We start from the raw sequence: 9,330 nt of genomic DNA, 5'->3' as shown, positions 1-9,330 counted from the left end.
ATAAAAGGCGGACCTCTGGCGCGGGAGTTTTCCCAAAACGGTAGCTGCGAGCCTTGCGAAAGCGTTTGGCGGTAGCTCAATTTCAAGGCCTTTTAAAATGAGACCTGTATCCGTTCAAAAGGCTTCAGAGAGGGAAGCTAGAAAGTCACGGAGTATGGACATGGGGAAGCCCCCTTCAAGGTACTCCAAAGGGATTGAATGGTCTTTACAGTGAGTAAAAGCACTTTAATTCAAAGAGCTTCACCCTGGTGTTCCGTTGCTGAGCGGGGGAGCGGAGCCCGTGTTCGCACCCACTAGGGAAAGTAACATTAATCGGTGACGTTTTGAGGGGTCTGCATGCGGGTCGCGGTGTTATGTGGATTATCTCGGCCCTTTCCCGCAATGCTGGGTTGGGTAGGTCCCACTGTCCTCATTTAACAGAGGAGCAGACAAGCTTGGCCGTTTATTTAGGTTGTGGTTTGAAGCCCGCAGAGGTTAAATGAAATTTCCCACGGCCCTCAGGACCTCGCATTTAGAAATAATCCTTTTGTGCTGTGAAGCGCATTCTTAAACCTTTTTTTCCCCTTTGAAATAAATTGGTGAGACACGAGGTACTATTCCTTAGTTTCAGAGGTAGAAACTGAGGTTCAAGAGAGGTAAAGTTGTTTTCTTCCTAAAGTTACTGAGTTGGTCAAGGGCGAAGTGCCAGACTCTAGTCCCGGTGTCTCGTATTTTTTTCTTCCCAGAATATCTCCATGAAACTCCGCTGATGCTTCAGGACTATGGCGCTTTATGGTTCCTTTGCTTGGAAAACCCATTCCTTAGAAACTCACGTAGACTCAGTTCCTTATCTTTCAATGCTGCCTCCTCAAGGAAGCATTCCCCTGGACCTCCAATATAAGAGAGGAGTTCCATTTCTTCTTTGTCCTCCTCCTGCTGTATTTCTCTCCAGAACACAACACTGTACCACTGTTCTTCACCCTAAGAACAGGTATTTTCGATTCTTATTTGCTGCTGTATCCTCAGCAACTAAAATGGCCTTGAAATAATCTGGGATTGAATTTGCATCATAATTTAAGAGAGCTCTGTCTTCAGTTGATAGGACCTTCGATTTAGCTGTCCCATAGCCTTCCTTAGTAAACATGAAAAATAAACCTTTGAATGGCCCTTTGTTCTAGGAATGAAATAGAGCTTTTGCATGGGTACAAGGCATTCTTACCTTTTATGTAAATTTACAAGGAAGAATTTTTTTTTAAATTGGCAATGGGTTGCATGAACCTTGAGGCTGCACATGAAAGCATTTGTATGTTGTTTAAAACAAACTTTGTCCTGCTTTATGCATGGTTTGCATAGTGACATAATTGGGACAGACCCAGCTCTTTTGACTTGGAATCTCTCTTCTTTTAAACATTTTTTTTTCAACGTTTATTTATTTTTGGGACAGAGAGAGACAGAGCATGAACGGGGGAGGGGCAGAGAGAGAGGGAGACACAGAATCGGAAACAGGCTCCAGGCTCGAACTCCCGGACCGCCAGATCGTGACCTGGCTGAAGTTGGACGCTTAACCGACTGTGCCACCCAGGCACCCCTGGAATATCTCTTCTTTAGGTCATCGTCTTCCCTAGGAGTGAATCAAGGAATACCTTAGAATTGTCTTGCAATTTTTAGGGGGACAGTAATCAGGAATACCTCACAGACACTTAAAAGTTATCTAGAGAGACGGATTATTTTGTAGCATCCTGTAAAAGCACTTGCTCTACTCAAAGATCTGCTGTGATAGCTCTGCTCTTCATGACAGCCCCCAGTTGATCTTTTCTGTGAGACACTTGCCTGGGGAAGAAGTATCTGTGGCAATTGCACAGTTTGTCTCTACACAGCTTCTCTATTAGGTAGGTTTGGGTACTTCTTGGAGTGAGATATTCTTGGTCTACCACACAGATTATGGGAACCTTGTAAGTGATGCCTGGCTCATAATGGGGCATTCTGTAAATGTGCAGTGAAGTTAGTATTTCCTAACCCTGGTATAGTTCTGCCCACCACTGTGCTAAAATTGTTCCTTAGCCTCATCATTTAGAAAGCCCTGTGCTCTTTAGCCATAAATTCTATAAAGATGCATTTATTAAATATCTCTCAGATATAGTTTCTGCCCTCAAAAGCCTACAGGGCTCTTAAAGTATATACAGAAAGCTAGAGGATTTTGGCTGACAACATAATAATGACTCCTTTTCATTGACTGTTCATTCTGTACTAGGCGCTGTGTGTGATTTACCTCATCTAATCCTCGTAACAGCCCTGTGAGCAAGACAGGGTTGCTTGACTTACTATCCCCATTCTTATAGCTGAGAAAACTGAGGTTTAGAGACCTGATTTATGACCATATTGTAAGTAAATGAGTCCCGGCTTGATGTTAGTATTGTAAGTAATTGTGTACAGTATATCAATAATGTGTCAATAAAACGTATCCTGCAGATTGTGAGGGTGCTAGAGAAGAAAGAGCACCAAGAGCAGGAATAGTCTAGGTAACATTTAAAAAGTCCATATATTTTTGAGAGAGCGTGAGCAAGAGAGGGTCAGAGAGAGAGGGAGACAGAAGATCTGAAGTGGGCTCTGTGCTGAGAGCAGCAAGCCAGATGGGGGGCTCGAACTCATGAACCGTGATATGTTGACCTGAGCTGAAGCTGGATGCTCAACCGACTGAGCCACCCAGGCACCCCTAGATAACACTTTGGAAGGCTAAGTTGAGTTTTGCAAACTGGGTGGAATTTGGAGGTCTGCTTTTGTAATTAGCGGTATCAGGTGGCAGGATGGGGTGTGAACTCTTGTAAGTGAAGGAGCCCTTATGGAAGTGTGTGCATGAGAATATGTCTGGGGTGAGGAGCCGTGGAAAGGAAGCATTGAGAAGAATGTTTTCTCCTCATTTCCCCCAGTTTTGAAGACTTCATATCTGGTGTCAGAGACTTAGAAAATAGAGGTTTGACAGTAACGAAGAGAAGGAAGGATTGGAAAAGGTGAGACTGATAAGTAAAGAATAGAAGTAGGATACTTGATGTAAAAGAAAGGACAAGCTTTGGAGACTAAGAAATAATTAAAAGAATCCCAGAAACCTTGACAGTTTCAGACTTGAAATTACTAACAGTAACTTATACAGTTTATACAGAGGTTTGCAGTTATGGTTTACACAGAGGCCATCTTTTTTAGACATCCTTTGGGTGTACTTTGGGTAGACAAATAATAAGAAAATGAAGCACTCATGCCTGAAATGGAGTTAGTGGTTTTTTTCTTTCTCCCTTGTTTCAGGAAATCCCAGATGAAATTTGGTGCAGTGGGTCCAATTGCTTGTCTTTCTGCTTTTCTTCACTCTGAAATATAATCATTGGACTTTTATCTTTTTCCAGAGTTGTAGATGGTCCATTTCACTATGGAAAAATACTCTATGCTCAGAATATCTCTGAAATGCTTTAAATTGGTCCTGGATGGGTTTTGACCAAAGAGAATTTACAACCAGATACTTCTTTAGGATCTTTTGTCAACGAATCAGCTATCAATCTAGGTCTAATCAGATAAAACTGCAATAGAGAAGTCATTATCACAGCTGGTGCCTGCATTGTAGACATTCTTGGCTGAGAGACTAAGACTGTGCTGATAAAACTATGCTCATTCCTAGAGATTTCCAGTGAGAATTTGCATAAGCTTTTTCCTTCCTGCGAGAGCAAATTAAAAACCTCACTGGTTCTAAAATTCACTTGGAACGCATTAGAATTTTTAAATTGAAAGCACACATGATAATTCTTAGCAAATCACTTGTGTTTTGTATACATAGTAAAATACGTATATTTTCTCCTCCCCAAATTTCAGCAATTTAAAGCTCACACAATCCTTTTGTCTTAAATTGACACCCTTCCAGCTGTGTATAATTTAAAAGCCTTCCCCCCCCCCCCCCCTTTAATCCTGGCTCCTTGATTTCCCAGCGGCTTTCAGTTTACTCACTAGTCTCTCTAACTCTTTAACTCAGGCTTTTCTTGAAGTGGGAATTTTGTATAGTTCTGCCTGTTTATTTTCTCCATGTCTCTTCCTGCCCCACCCCCACCCCGGGCCTTGCTCTTAGAATTCAGTAACAACTGTATGAGTCCACTATTGAGTAAGCAATTAAAAACCTTCTTAATGCATACTTGACGACTTGGAGCACTGCATTCTGCAGTTTCCATCTTTTTGTGATGCTCTGCATCTGTTTACTAAAAAAATTGGAGGCTCTTGGCACTAGCCTGTTTCTCATTATTATTGTTTGCTATCTCTCCTTGAAAACTTAAAATTTCCTTTGAAAGAATAAGAGTTGCAGTCTTTCTACATTGCCACTTCTTTGTTTCAAGATCTGATGGTATGTTAAAATATTGTGAGATAGTCTGTTGTTGATTAATGCGTTTGGGACAGATAATTTTTCAAAAAAATCACCCATCTCCTTCATTTACATTTACATGAGAAAAGCATGAGATGATGTCTTACCTAGTTTTTTGAGACTTTTGTATGAATACATTTCTTCTTTTGCTAGAGCATTGGGTCTTACTTTCAAACCTGATTTTTTTTTCTTTTGGGTATTGCTTTTCAGAAATGACTTTATTAAATTGAAAGCTGAGTTTGATTCTATTGATGGCTTGTTCTTACAAACCTCATATTTGAAAATGAATGTTACTTTTAATGTAAGAATTTTGAAAACCCTAGTTAAATATACACTTGGGATTTGGCTCATTTTTAGAATCATATTTTTCAGCGAGGTTAACAACATGAAATGATTCCTGAATATCTTTATATACGGGTATGCTTTTCTTGGGCTCTGAAAAAAATACAAGTAAAAAGCCAAAGAGATAGATGGCAAATTAATTTTCTGCAAGTTTCTAATGTATTTCCCCAAGTTCAAATGTGTACGACGTTGATTACTAGTTTGTTTATACATTCAAAAAATAATGTTTTAATTAGATTAAATGGGAGCCTCAAGTTTTAGTCAACTTAAAATATTTGCAGCTGGTGGAAATGTTAATGGTACTTTGAAAAATTGGATAAAGTTGTCCTTTTACAATTTTGTTGTATTTGTTTGATGTGAAATAGTAAACATGTTGGCTTATATGCCTAAGATTTTGAAGAAAAGTAGTAGAAGGGAAAAGAAATGGATTCATTTTAACTCTAGATGGCAGTTAAACACAGCTAACAAAGACCAACTTGTTTGAAATACAGAAACACAAAAATAGTAAAAACACACACGCGTTCTGTTCTCCCATCCAGTTAATTATATTCTCAAAACGATGTCTTGGATTGATATTCCTAAACAAACATGTACAAAATGTAATTACACACAAGTGAAATAAATAGTGTCGGCCTGTAATTGCAAGATTTTTTTTTTCAACTTGTAATATGGCATACACCTGTGCAATGGCTTCTACTGCCTCTGTTTTGTCATTTTTACTAACATCTCATTCAGTGTAGTTTTATTTTATGTACAATTATTTACCAATATCAATTCAAGCCATATGCCATTGGGAAAACTATTACATATTTAATGTCTCGAAATGTTAAAATATAAGTAAAGCCTATTTTCATGAGGAAATGTGTTCTCTATAAGTCCATTCCAAAAGCTGGCATAGATATCCCCTCGTGTACATTTGCAACTGCATTTTACTTTATATATGTTTTTACCTATAAGTATTTAATTCATTAGCTTGGTGTTTGGAAGTTACCAAATAATATTTCTCATAGTATTTATAAGAGAAAGCAGAAGCTTGTCAGATCATACCTTGTTCTCCTCTCATGGTCTCAGCTCTTGGAGTAGACTGTACGTCGTATACATTCGTAGAGCACAGCTACCTCTGATACATGATGACTGTATGGTGATAGGGCGATTGGTGAAGAGAATAAAAAGGACTTAAAGGACATCTCAGGTAGCTTAGAAGAGGAAAGGATGTGGCCTCTTTTAAAAAAAATTTTTTTTGCAGATTTATATGAAACAACTAAATTCTTTTGAGAGGACTTACTTGATTGACTTTTGTTTCTTGTATTTAGCAATTTATGACCTGAGTCTGTTTTCACACAGTAGATTATGGCATAGGCAGCAGCCACTACCCAGGGTATCAAAGGGCCTGTATGTGAGCACCCAGACCACATAGTTCTAAAACCTCGGTGGCCTTGCATTCGGGGAGGTGGGGGTGAAGTGCTTCTCAGCCAGAAAGGTGTAGAGGTTTGGGGCAGCCTAATGGAAACTGGACTTTGAACACCTCAGTTCTTGAAATTAGCGTTTGCCTTTTCAGTTGGCAGAATAAATGTTCAGTGGGCTCTCCAAGAGATGTCTGTGATCACATTGTAGAGAGTTCATAAGAACTCTCTGGTTAGACCTCAGACTCCTGATAGCGGGGGTTGGTTCCTAGTAGGCTTTTGTTAAATGCTTGTTGAATATATTTCAGTTGGCAACAGGATAAATTTTTCTCTTTTCTTTTCAAACAGCATAAAAACAGTCCCGTGTTACTCAAAAATAGAAGTGAAAGAATTTAGGGGCGCCTGGGTGGCTCAGTTGGATGAGCATCTGACTCGATTTTGGCCTAGGTCATGAACCCATCGGTTTGTGGGATTGAGCCTCGTGTCAGGCTCCCGGCTGATGGCGCAGAGCCTGCTTAGGATTCTCTCTCTCCCCCTCCCTCTTTGCCTCTGCCCTGCTCGCATGTGCACACAGACACACATTCTCTCTCTCTCTCTTTCAAAATAAATAAACTTAAAAAATAGTAAAAGAATTTTTCCATTTATTTTAGAGAAGTTTCTGCTAGAATTTTATCACAATTAACGTAATTGCTGCCTATTTATAACAGATTGTTGCCTTGCATGGATACAGAGTTGCCAGAGCTGCTGAGGTTTCCAGGGAAGATGGAAATTTGGATGTTGATGTGAAATCTTCTGCGTAATCATTGTCAGTCACTGTTTGAGATAAAAAAAACAACAAAGAAAAAAATACAACATCAAACCAATGGTTTGTAGCCTTCAACGTAGAGCACTCTAATTTTTTAGCTCATAATTTTTTTTAATGTTTATTGGTGTATTTTGAGAGAGAGAGAGAGAGGGAGAGAGAGAGTGTGCGCACACACAAACTGAGGAGAGGTGGAGAGAGAGGGAGAGAGAGAATCCTGAGGTTTTCCACTGTCAGCAGAGAGAGCCAGGCAGGGCTCTAACTCATGAACCGTGAGATCATGACCTGAACCAAAATCAAGAGTTGGATGCTTAACGGACTGAGCCACCCGGTGACCTGCTCATTATTTTTTTATAACATGTTCTAAAATTGATTTTTAAAAATGTATTTATTTAAATTCAAGTTAGTTAACATACTGTGTAGTATTGGTTTCGGGAGTAGAACCCAGGGATTCATCACTTACATACAACACCCAGTGCTCATCCCAACAAGTGCCCTCCTTAATGCCCATCCCCCCACCCACCTCCCCTCCAGCAACTCTCAGTTTGTTCTCCATATTTAATAGTCTCTTATGGTTAGGCCCACTCTCTTTTTTTGTCTTATTTTTTCTTCGTTTCCCCTATGTTCTCTGTTTTGTTTCTTAAATTCCACTTATGAGTGAAATTGTAATAGTTGTCTTTAACTTATTTTGCTTAGCATAATATACTCTGGTTTCATCCACATTGTTGCAAATGGTAAGATTTCATTCTTGTTGATGGCCGAGTAACATTTCATTGTATGTATATATTACATCTTTTTTACCCATTCATCAGTGGGTGAACATTTGGGCTCTTTCCATGATTTGGCTATCGTTGATAGGGCTGCTATAAACATTGGGGTGCATGTGCCCCTTCAAATCAGCATTTTTATATCCTTTGGATAAATACCTCATAGTGCAATTGCTGGGTCATAGGGTAATTCCATTTTTAGTTTTTTAAGTAACCTCCATACTATTTTCCAGAGCGGCTGCACCAGTTTGCATTCCCACCAACGGTGCAAAAGGGTTCCCTGTCTCCCCATCCTCGCCAACATCTATTGTTGCCTGAGTTGTTAATTTTAGCTTTCCTGACAGGTGTGAGGTGGTATCTAATTGCGGTTTTGATGTGTATTTCCCGGATGATGAGTGATGTTGAGTATCTTTTCATGTCAGCCATCTGACTGCCTTCTTTTGAAAAGTGTCTTTTTATGTCTTCTGCCCATTTCTTCACTGGATTATTTGTGTTTTGGGTGTTTAGTTTGATGAGTTCTTTATAGATTTTGGATAGTAACCCTTCATCTGATATGTCATTTGCAAATACCCTCTCCTATTCTGTCAGTTGCCTGTTGGTTTTATTGATTGTTTCCTTTGCTGTGCAGAAGCTTTTTATCTTGATGAGGTGCTAAGAGTTCATTTTTGCTTTTGTTTCCCTTGCCTTTGGAGACATGTTGAAGTAGAAGTTGCTGAAGCTGAGGTCAAAGAGGTTGCTGCCTGTTTTCTCTTCTAGGATTTTGATGGTTTCCTGTCTTGCGTTTAGTTCTCTAATCCATTTTGCGTTTATTTTTGTGTATGGTGTAAGAAAGTCGTCCACGTTCGTTCTTCTGTATGTTGCTGTCCATTTTTCCCAGCACCATTTGCTGAAGGAACTGTCTTTTTTTCATTGGATATTCTTTCCTGCTTTGTTGAATATTCGTTGGCCATATCTTTGTGGGTCCATTTCTGGGTTCTCTATTCTGTTCCATTAACGTATGTGTCGGTTTTGTGCCAGTATCATACTGTCTTGATTATTACAGCTTTGTTACACAGCTTGAAGTCTGAAATTGTGATACCTCCAGCTTTGGTTTTTGCATTTCAATGTTACTTTGGCTATTTGGGGGCTTTTCTGGTTCCATACTAATTTTAGAATTGTTTGTTCTAGCTCTGTGAAGAATACTCGTGTTACTTTGATAGAGATTGCATTGAATATATAGATTGCCTTGGGTACTATTGACATCTTAACAATATTCTTTCAGTCCATGAGCATGAAATGTTTTTCCATTTCTTTGTGTCTTCAATTTCTTTCACAAGCTTTCTATAGTTTTCAGCCTATAGATCTTTTACCTTTTTGGTTAGGTTTATTCCTAGGGATCTTACGATTTTTGGTGCAGTGGTAAATGGAATCTATTCCTTGATTTCTCTTTCTGCTGCTTCATTGTTCGTGTACTGATTGTAGGAATACAATCAGTTTCTGCACGTTGATTTTATATCTTGTGATTTTCCTGAATTCATGTATCAGTTCAAGCAGTTTTTTGGTAGAGTCTTTCGGTTTTCCACATAGAGTATCATGTCATCTGCAAAGAGTGAAAGTTTGACTCCTTCCTTGCCAGTTGGTATGCCTTTAATTTCTTTTTGTTGT

The 9,330-nt window shown here is 39.2% G+C and overlaps 1 long non-coding RNA gene across 7 annotated transcripts in view; it reads left to right on the top strand.

The window, feature by feature from the left end:
• LOC111559430 overlaps window positions 1-9,330 on the top strand; it is a 103,829-nt gene that overhangs the window by 46,630 nt on the left and 47,869 nt on the right. For 2 of the 7 annotated variants that reach the window (XR_006593807.1, XR_006593810.1), the window contains exon 1: window positions 1-180. The exons of 2 other annotated variants lie outside the window; for them this stretch is intronic. This is a non-coding gene — a long non-coding RNA (uncharacterized LOC111559430). Of the gene's footprint in view, window positions 971-9,330 lie in introns of all 7 variants that reach the window. 3 more of the 7 variants (XR_006593804.1, XR_006593806.1, XR_006593803.1) reach the window with 3 other exon arrangements.

The sequence above is a fragment of the Felis catus genome, chromosome A2, assembly GCF_018350175.1.
Source record: "Felis catus isolate Fca126 chromosome A2, F.catus_Fca126_mat1.0, whole genome shotgun sequence".
NCBI lineage: Eukaryota > Metazoa > Chordata > Mammalia > Carnivora > Felidae > Felis > Felis catus.
Note: the sequence above shows the minus strand (reverse complement) of the source record. Positions and strands in the feature narration are given on the sequence as shown.